The sequence below is a fragment of the Camellia sinensis genome, chromosome 9, assembly GCF_055761805.1.
Source record: "Camellia sinensis isolate YWXY chromosome 9, ASM5576180v1, whole genome shotgun sequence".
NCBI lineage: Eukaryota > Viridiplantae > Streptophyta > Magnoliopsida > Ericales > Theaceae > Camellia > Camellia sinensis.
The window spans coordinates 103748237-103759468 of NC_138969.1; the positions used below are offsets into that span (position 1 = coordinate 103748237).

At 38.1% G+C, this 11232-nt stretch overlaps 1 long non-coding RNA gene across 2 annotated transcripts; it reads left to right on the forward strand.

Moving 5' to 3' along the window:
- The first annotated feature begins 578 nt into the window (after positions 1-578).
- On the forward strand, positions 579-10205 carry LOC145798707 (uncharacterized). Of its 2 annotated transcripts, XR_014340151.1 has the most exons (5): positions 579-817; positions 932-1114; positions 3185-3298; positions 3384-3517; positions 10078-10205. It is a non-coding gene; the product is annotated as an uncharacterized LOC145798707 (long non-coding RNA). The 2 variants fall into 2 exon arrangements; XR_014340150.1 differs by lacking the exon at positions 932-1114.
- The last annotated feature ends 1027 nt before the right edge of the window (positions 10206-11232 follow it).

Here is an 11232-nt window from a genome sequence, read left to right on the forward strand (position 1 = left end):
AACATTTAGCTACTAATTTTTTTAGTCGGGAGATATTGATTATTGGCGAGTAAAAAAAAATCCAGTCATTAAAAATTGCACAATTGGCAACTAAAAAATGTTTTGGTCGCTATATATATGGTTTTGGCTACTAAATTTTTTAGTCGGTGAATGAAAAACAAAAAATTACTTTCAAACTTTTGGCGACCAAAAGTTTGGTCGCTGAAAATTTATTTTTAGCAACTAAAAAATGTTTTAGTCGCTGTATAGCTAGTTTTGGCTGCTAAATTTTTTTTGTCACTGAATAAAAAATAAAAAATTACTTTTTATCTTTAGCGACCAAAAATTTGGTTGCCAAAAATTTATTTTTAGCGACTAAAAAATATTTTAGTCGCTAAAGAATTAAAATGTTTGGGGGAAAATTTTGAATTTTGAAGGGATTTATAAAATTAATTAGTGACCAAAATGTTTAGTCGTCAAATTACTACTTTTAGTGACTAAAATAATATTAAGTCGTCGGTAATTAAGGTTTTGGTTACTAAAAAACATTTAGTCAGCATTGATCAAACTTTGTCCTTAATTAGACTACTCTATTAGTCCTCTCCCATTTCACTCTTTCATCATCCCTCTTCTCTCTCTCTCTCTCTCTCTCTCTCTCTCACTCCATCGCAAGCGACCCTCCTACCAGCCACCGTCCACCATTGTCGCACACGAGCACCCACCTCCTTACCGGCGACGGTAGAACCCACCTCCCCACCAGCGACAGTACCACCCATCTCCCCACCAACGACGGACAATAGTAGTTACTTTGATTTGTGTCTCCTCCAACGCACACCAGGTATTTCTGGCCTCTTCCACTCTCTCTCTCTATATATATACCTTCACCCAATTTCTAGGGTTTTATAACAAAGGATTTGTTTTTTTGTTTTGTTTTTTTTTGGTTATAAATCAGAGGGTTGGAGCTTCTCTTCTATCTATTTCTCGCATGAGTGGCATTTTTTCTCTCTATTTCTCTCCGCAGCAACCATTAGAGCACACCCTAGTATTTCCCCTTCTTCTTCCCCTTCCTCACTCGCTCTCTCTCAACCATTGGAGCACACCCTGTTAAATCCAATTCATTCTTCTATTGTCCTACGTAATGATTCTTAATCGTACTTCCATTCAATTCTAATTTTCTTTTAATCAATTAGTTTGTGTGTGATGATGTTGTTATTGTTGTTGTTGGTAGTTTATTTTTTGTTGTTGTTTGGGATATGCTTTTTATTGTTGTTGTTATCCACCCTCTTGCTCACCATGTGTTTGACAAAATGTTGAAACGAAATTGGTGAAGTTGAATTGACAATTTGTTTTCCATTTTATAATTGAAATTGAAATTGAATGTTGTCGAAAGTGAAATTTCAAAGTCATTGAACCTTCCTTGCATTCTTCTGGGCTGACCCACTAGTTGACTTGGAAATTAAGACCATAAACAAGAGTATGCTTGATGAGTTAATAAAGCCTCATTTGAATTCATTAGTAACCCCTTACACAATCACACACACACATATAGATATACATATTTAATTCTTGTTGAACTGTATTGTTTTTGTGAATCATACACTGATGTTTATATATGGATTCAATCTCTTTTTGTCAATAAAGTCCATTGCTGTTTAAAAATTTGCATAATTTTATTTTTATTAAATTCTGAGAATTTAACTGAACATAATTCCTGGTTCTAAAGGAAAAGTTTCTTGTCAATTTTAATGGTTTAAGTAGATATTTGAAATTAATTCAACTGATATTCATTAGGAACAGATTTGAATAAATTCAAGTGTCAGTAGGATATAATTTGGATTTCATATTTATGGTTAATTCAGAACTCAATTTACATTTTCTCTCCTTACTCTTTCTCACCTTAGTGTCTATTCTTTTTTCTATGAGTAACTTCTAAAAATAAATGTAAGGGGAAAAAGGCTGTCATAAACAGGACAAGGCAATATATATAACAAACATAAGATGAAAATTTTCTTGTATGTGTCTTGTGTGTGTGTTAAAGCAAACTTGTTGGCTTGTCTTGTGTAGAAATTGAAAAGACACATCAAAGGAAAGCATAATTGTTAGTTACAGTTTGTGAACAATAGAAATTTGAAGAAAAGCAAGAATAATGATCTCTGTTCTAAATCTTCTTGTTCTCTACATGATTTGTATGCTTTTGGTGATCTTCTTTCTCAAGGTGCATTCCTTTTTCCTTTTTGGGTAGCCAAGTGGTATATCTTCATTAAAGTGAAGTGTTCCCATTTCCCAAACCAGAACTACAACTAAGTGAGTGATGTTCATGAAATTTTATTTGTTGTCCACACCTTGTGTAGACCAAAATTAATTTAAATTGCCAGATTGTTTGCTCTTATCTGTTAGTCGCAAAGTTCCTTGTCATAGCAATATTGAATAAGTGGAAGACTGGTGTCACTTTTTATTTTATTTTATTCTATTTTATGTGCCCCCATTGATGATCATTGTGGTTATCTAAAAGGGTCTTCTATTTATTTTCTTTCTTTATTTTTATTTTTTCATTTTCCTGCTTTTGTGCTGTTGCTGATCTTCTTCTTCTATATGAAGAAGGACCAATTTAATTTTTCTATATTGAAGGAGATATGTCATGTTAAGATAGATTTGTATAGACGTTAAAAAACTGAAAAGCTATAGCAATTTGTTGTTTACTAGTATTTGTTGATTCTTTTCATGTATGTGCAACATGAAGTTTCTTTAATTTTTGGAACTTGTTTTTTATATTTATTATTTGTTTCGCCTTTTTTTTTTTTTTGGGCGAAATAAGGGATCTTGGATCCACTGTATAGAAGTTCCTGTCAATTATGGTTACCTTTTTGTTTTGTGGTGTACTTGTCGATTAAATTGCAAATTATGAATGGACCTTGTTAGTGTTTAGAACATTGATGATGTTGCTGCATGTATAAATAGCAAGTTCTCTTTTTTATTTTTGGGTAGGTAAAATAGCAAGTTCTCATGATTAAGTTTATTATTGAATCATCTAGATAGTTGTATTGGTTTCTCATATCTATTTTCAGTTTTATGAAAGTTAATAATGTGTAAAATGCCTCAAAATTGGTACTATTTTATTGTTCTTTTTCTATTATAAACTTACTTGCCTTGGTGTTGGAAAGTTCCGAATTAGTTGTGTTTTTATTTTTATTTTTATGGATTATAGGATCCTGTTATTTTGTTCTTAAAGAAGATGATTCCCCCGACATTTTTGGCCCTATTGAGAAGTAGAGGTGGTCCTATGCTTGCGATAAGCAATTGATTGACAGGCTAACCTATGGTGAGTGCACTTGTCTGCAGCTTTAGCTGTTAAGGAAGCTTTTCTTGGTGTATTTGTTTTTTCACTACTTCTTTATTGGCCGCAGCTGAGGGTGCAGAGAACGGTCTCTAATTTACTACTATCAGACCTTTTAACTGGATTGGTCCCAGGATAGACTTCATTCCTAGCATTGATGGCCCTAGTGAGGGTGTTCCAAGAGTTTTGGCATGCTTCAGTAATGTTAGTTCAATTTCTTCACGATTTGTATTTGAAATATGCATTCGTGTTCTGTAGTTTCCTTTAAGTTTGTATTTGTAACAAGCCCGCGGGGGACCTCGCTACAGCTCGGACTCGATTTGTAGTCACGGTTCTAAATCTGAACCAAAGAGTCCAAATCCGGCAAATCGTTTTGAGAAAAACAGATTTTTGAAAGAAGTGCCAAACATGGACTGGTTTGCCAGATACAGAGTCGCCACCTAAATATTTTATTTTGGGAAATTTAGGAAACCCTGACTCGGTGCCAAAGGCCACGTGTCCGTCATCACCAAAGTTGCCTCGGCTCGGGAACTTGGGTACGATTGGGGAAGGTCACTTCGTGAGCACCCCCGCTCGCCCGATCAAAGATCGGCCTCTACTAACCATGATATCTATTTTTGAAAACTTTGTGTGTTCTTATTCCGGTTATTAGCCTAGGTTACTATGTGATGCACACAACATATAAGTATAGACCGGGTCGCCCGAATTGGAACAAAACATTTCATGTTTGTTTATTTGAAAGTGGTTTGATGGTGCTACCCGCAAGTAGGCTAAGACGTGGATTTGCCACCCTCAGGTGGGCTTAGAAAAATATGATTTTGCCACTATCTAGTGGGCTTAAAACTCACAGTCAATGATTTGTTCCAATTTAAACAACCCGACCTTCACCCACAGGCATTCAGGCAGTTATATCACATAAGCATATTGCCTCATGGTAAGCATGCTATCATGGCATTCACTCACACGCATGTAAGGATGCTAAAGCATAAAACTCACCGAGTACTCCAAGCCAAAATAGAAACTACATTAGAAATCGTGCATGATCCTAAGTATACAGAAATGCCTAATGCAACACATGCAAAATGCAACTATAGCAGGCTCGGCTATTCTAAACATGGCATATGAGATGCTACAACTATCATGTATTCAATTTTAGAATTGAAAAATACAATGCAGTTAGTATGATGCGCCGAGCCCGGTGCATGCAATACAGATGAATGATGCAAACATGCTGTCATACTGTATGCTAATTTAAACATGCCCTAATCTAACCATCAAAAGTGGATAAATAAAAGGGAGAAAGACGTGGGGTTGGAAGACATACAACACACACACGCACACTTATTACAGTTGTGCCCTCGCGCAGAGGGTCCGAATAAATAATACAGTCCCGAATGAAAGAATATTACAGTCCAAATATTACAGTCCGAATAATATACAAATTCCTAATTAATTAACAAATTAACTAAGAAAATAAACTGGCATGCAAGCCAGGGACTGCCTTACTCCTGATGAATAATGCATGTCCGGGTTGTCTTGCGCGGAAATTCACCGGGATGCCCCAATTAGCCTCTGTTTAGCAGTTAACCTTGGAAAGCGTGCTGAGCTCCGAAAAGTTGCTGATTCTTCATTTTGCTACAACAGAGAGCAGGAAAGGGGCATAGCAATGTATTTTCACAAATATATGCATGCCTCGATCCTCGTGCCACCAATCACGCATACCGAGGCATGATGGCCGAGGAGTCGAATTGCACAATTTAATATGGGATGAATGCACATGAAAACATAACAAGACCTAACTCCATCATGGATGATCCGGAGTGTCGGTGACTGGGGAATTGAGATACGTTCCGTCACTCGGAGTACGGAACATACCTCGTTTCCCGTGCCCGGGCTAACTCCTATCCCGAACACGATGCAATATGCATGACATGCATGAAATGCAACTAAGATACAATCCTAACATACATAATGCTATGGAATGACATGCCTCGAAATACGTGCACACGGGCACGCAAACCGAGAAAATGACAGAATGCGATCTAAGATACAACCTAGTATGCACTATGCTGTAAAAATGAGATGCCTCGAAATGCGTGCACACGGGCACGCAAACCGAGGAAATGACATACGCAATGCAAATGACATGGAAATAGGATATGGGCTTACACTAACATGAGAGAGCCTCAGCCACACTCACATAAGAGGCCGATGGATGAAAATAAAGTGCCTCGAAATGCGTGGACACGGGCACGCAAACCGAGGCAATGCATACGCAATGCAATGGCATGGAAATGACATAGAGAATGCAACATGGACTTATACTAACATGAGAGAGCCTCAGCTACACTCACATAAGAGGCCGATGGATGAAAAATGAAGTGTCTCGAAATGCGTGCACACGGGCACGCAAACCGAGGCAATGACAGAATGCGATGCAAATGATATGGAAATGCGATATGGGCTTATACCAACATGAGAGAGCCTCAGCCACACTCACATAGGATGCCGGTGGATGAAAAATGAAGTGCCTCGAAATGCGTGCACACGGGCACGCAAACCGAGGCGATGACAGAATGCGATGCAATGACATAGAAATGGAAAGCAATCATTCTAATAGAATTTCAGCAATGAAATATGGGGTAAAACAGTCCCGAAATGAGGCGAAATGACACTAAATGCATGGAATTGTCCCGAAATGCGAATTTAGGCACCCGAAATGGCCTATAGCTATGCCAAACATGCACAATATGGACATGTAATGCAAAGACAGAAGCTAGGCAGTCCCAAAAAAGGCACTTTCACAGTTATAAACATGGCCAAACAGCAAGCATAGGTAGGGCAAAAATGGCATGCAAGAATAGGGGCCAAGAGAGGGGTAATGAAGCAAGTGATATAAGAAAAATCCAAACTGAAAAATTTCCTTCTACAACATTGAAGAGGGACCAAAAATATGAATTTTTACAGTATATGGAAAACCTCAAATCAATATACACACATGCTAAAAAAAAGGCATAAGATTGAGGCTCAAAAGGTGCTATAACATGAAGTATACAAAATAATCACCAAACAGAAAAAAAAATGTTAATGAAACATGAAGTATAGGCCAAAACAAGACTATTTCCAGAACTGTAAAATGGCCAAAAACAAAAGCATGATAGGCTAACTAAACATGCAAGAATGGGGAATAAAAGAGAGATATAACATGAAGTGGCATATGGAGGTCTCAAACCATGAAAGGCCCTAAATGAAACATAAATAATGGACCAAAATAAGCACTTTTTCAGAACTGTAAAATGGCCAAAAACAAAAGCATGGTAGGCTGCCATTGCATGCAAAAATGGGACCAAAAGGGGAGTATAAAGGTAAGTACAACATGGAAGTCCCAAATGGTGTTGAGACCTTCTTCAATGTTGGAGAGGGGATCAAAATAAGCCTATTATCAGTTTACAACATGCTCAAAAACAGATTACTCATGGGCCAAAAATAGCATGCAAGATTATGACATATAAGAGGATCAATGAAGCAAGTGCATCATGGAGGGCTCAAACAGGGTTGAGCCCTTAATGAAAAGTGAAAATGAGCTCAAAAGAGGGCCACTTTCAGTTAGGGCCGGAGCTTGAAACAAAAATCATATAGGTCTTACAAATGGATCAAGAAAAAGGGTCAAAAGAGGAGAAATGTCACTCACCCTTGAAGACTAAAGCTTTTGTTGCTTCTTGGACCAATTTGCAGCTCCTTTAGCCTTTGAGAAGCTCTCCTTGTTGCTGGAAATGAAGTGGTGATGGTAGAGCTTGGTGGTGATGAAGAACACAAGGTATAGGACTTAAGGTTTTTTTAGGAAAATGAGAAGGATGGAGGGAGATATGGATCTTGAGACTTGAAGAACAAATTTTCTAACCCCAAAATATGATGCCACCAGCTGGTTATAAGGGCCAAAAAGGGGGTGTAAAGGTGGGGGAAAAGGAGGCAAGCTTTCCCCCACAAAATATCCCCCGGATTGGGATATTTTCTGGGGGAAACAGCTGCACAGCTGTAAAGTACCAAGCATGAGGAGTATGGCCGGCCCCTTACTTTTGCTGCAGGTGGCCGGCCGGCCACCCCCCCTAGCCGGCCGGCTAGGGGTCAAAAAGGTCAACTTCAATTAGTGGCCGGCCACCACAAAAAGGTGGCCTCTCAGGTCTCCTCTTCACGACCCTGTGGTTCGAATTTGGAAATTCTAAAACAAGAGAGAGAACAAGCCAAATTTAGGAGGGGTTCAAAAGGGTCAAAAGGAAATAGTGGCCGGCCATATGATATTAGGATCCTCCCATGTGTGTACATCACAAATATGTGGTTCAAAGTTCAAGAAAAAGGGCCCAGGTTGTTCAACATTGGCTCGGAAGGAGGGGTTCAAAAGGGTCAAGAAACATTAGTGGCCGGCCATGAACTTTTAGGGTCCTCCCATGTGTGTACATCACAAATATGTGGTTTGGGTTTGAAGAAAATGTCTCCAAGGTGTTCAACATTGGCCCGGAAGTGAGAAAAATAGGTGTCGGAGGGCGAAAATGGAACATAACTGGTTGCCAAGATAATTGCTGGCCTCCCACCCTCCAGTGACCTCCCTGGTGATGAAACAGAGGCACCTGCCAAAAATGAACGAAAAGCAATGCAAAACGAATGCTCAGGGGCCAAAACACGCAGTTCGGGGTCCCGAAAATGGGCTGCCAAGCACCGAAAGTGGCGTTCGGCCACGAAGTGGGTTTCTCAGGCCCCAGTGTCCCTTGAAAGGGAGAAAATAAGATGTATGCCAAAATTTAGAGTAAACGGAGATGGTTAAGCGGTCTCGAATCGAGGCACACGGCCTAACGGCTCCGAAAACCGGAAACCGGACTCCGAAATGGGAAAAATGGCCTACGGCCACAAAATGTAGCCTACGGACATTGAGAGATGGTCTACTGGACCTCTCCCTTCCCTCAGGAAAAGAAACCAAGAAAACCGAGTCTGGTTCGCAAACCGAGGCAGGGCACAGAAGAGGGTTCGGAAGTCCGGAGGCAGGGCTCGCAGCCGCGACTCTGAGACTTCTGAACAAGCACAACATGCAATATCACCAAGTGCTCAACTGGTGACGTCTGAGTCTCAAGGTCGGTCAAAAATGGGGTGTCTACAGTATTAATCTTGCTCTTTTTTGCCTCATAATCTTCTGAGACGTGAGCCACTCAAGCTCGTGGATGGTGGCCAATCGCCAAGAACATTTATTTATATCAAGGATGCTATTGAAGTTGTTCTACTAATGATTGTGTGTATACCATTTGTCATTTTGATTTCAAGTTTGGCTTCTAGAAAATAGTAGTTAATGGTGTGTTCTCTCCCTCTGAGGAAAATCTAGCCAGCGCTAATGGGCACATATTCAACGTCAACAACCCCAACAATGAAGTTACCGTCAGGCAACTTGCTGACATGATGACTCAAGTGAGCAATTCATCCTTCAATTTGTTGATACCCATCATGTCACGATTTGATACAAGTTTTAATGAATACAATTCCATTTGTGCTGTTGAATCTTACATTTCTTACTATTCAAATATGATTCACTATGGCTCATTGCCATTCACTATGAGTTACTACGATTCATAATCATCTGAACGACGTGGTTTCACGGCTCACAACCTTCTTGTAGTGTTCAGATGGTCATCCTACTATTTGGTAAGAAGCATTTAATTCATATGATAGTAAAAGTTCTACACAAATAAGATGATATTGGCATTGTTGTTTTGAAGAACCTGGCATTATTTTGGCAAGTTCCTATTCAAATCTGTTTGAAGGTTGCATTCAAGCCAATAGGATAGTTGCTTACGCAATGCTAAGGTCTTAGTTGTCACTTTCATGTTAATATACTTATGTTGCCCATGATACTTATACTGTCAATAGGATATTTCATCAAGCAATGCTTCTATTGTATGCATACAGAATAAGTTGTACGAAAGTGTGAAGCCTATCAATATTACTAATGCAATTCAATTTCCATCCAACCTACTATGAGACTAAGAACTACATACATTCATTTTAGTTCATTGAAAACATAAAAAAATAATCCAACTAAGTTTCATAATTAGCACACGTAGTGAAAATGCAAAACAGCCCCCAAACCACTGTATGAACGTCACGGGCAACACCGTCATGCCAAATAGAACCTATTGCAACAGATAGAATGTAATTAGGACACATAGGTTGGGAGTTAGAGCCGAAAACGCCTTACACTTAGTTGCAAAAGAACATTTGCGCGGGAGGGGGGGCGAAAAATGCAAAACAACCCCTGACCACTAAATGCATGTCATGACCAGCTTCCTAGGGACAAATATGACCTATTGCAACAGATGAAATGTAAGTAGCACTTGTAGGTTGGGAGTTAGAGCCGAAAACGCCTTAAATAATGTTATATACACCAATTGGTGTACTAACTAGTGTATCAATTGATGATATGGCATAATTTAAGAGGTTTTTGGTATTTCCCTTTTGTGTATTTTGGTATGGTATGCGAACTACATTTATTTCTTAGTGTCTCTAATCATTGAAAGTGACCCTTGCATATATTTCAAATGCCAAATCTGTTGTTGGAAGGTATGGACATTTTTCCTTTGAGAACTAGAGTTTTCTAATTCTTTACCTTTCCCTCTCTCTGTCTCCATCTCTCCTTTTTCTTTTCATTTTTTTTTTGTTTTTTGTTTTTGTTTTTTTTTTTTTGATTTTCTTCTTCTAACGTGTTTTATAATTATGTGGTTTAGGGAAACTTGTCGAAGAGATCACTCCACAGTAATGTAAAGAAGTTTGAATTTTAAGCCGAGGTGTCTCTACTTATGGACATCATTATCAACTCACTTTACAACAATAAAGATATCTTCTTTAGGGAATATATTTGGCATGGTAGTGAATATATTTGTGTACAGAGGACATGTTTTGGAATGATTCTCTGCTTTGTATGGAATAATATTATTATTTTAGGTTGGAATATACTTAATTTGTATGAAATTTGACAAAGTTATTTCTTTTTGGATGGTTGGAAGTGAAATGAATGCAAATTGCGGAATGATTGAAAATATAAGTATTGTTTTATTTATATATATGATATTGGTTGCATACATATTGTGGAAAAATTAATTAAACAATAAAATAAAATCATGTTTTTGTAAACTAAACAATTAGCAGCCAAAATGAAGTAAATATTTTTAGCGACTAAATAGTTAGTAGCTAAAAAAAAAAAATAGAAGAAAAAACTTTTGGCTACTAAATATTTAGTAGCTAAAAATAGAAATAAAATGGAAAAAAACTTTTGGCTACTAAATATTTAGTTGCTAAAATAAAAGCAAACTTTAGGCGACTAAGAATTTAGTAGCTAACAAAAATAAATTGAAAAAAAGTAAAAAAAATAAGATGTAAAAAAAAAATAAAAACCCTTTGGCGACTATAACTTTGGTCTCTGTAGATACTTCAAGCTATGACGACCAAAGTTTTAGTAACGGAAAATAAGATTTTTGGCGAGTAAAACTATTAGTTGTCATTTATAGGACTTTTGGCAACTAAAAATTTTTTAGTCGCCAATACCTTCCCGGACAACCTTCTCGCAACCAATCTGGCGACCAAAATATTTAGTCGGGAAAAATTTTCGGCGACTAAGATCGTACTTTTGGCGACTAAAAATTTAGTCGCCAAAAGTGAACTTTCTTGTATATTTATCATCAGAGATGCCAAAAATGGACTGGATTGCCAGATTTCTGAGTCGTCACCTAAATATTTTTGAAAAAGTTAGGAAACCCGTGACTCGTGCCAAAGGCCACTTGTCCGTCATAACCAAAGTGTCTCATTCGGGAACTTAGGTATGAGGGAGGGAAGGTCATGAATTGAGCACCCTACTCACCCGATCAAAGATCGGTCTCTACTAA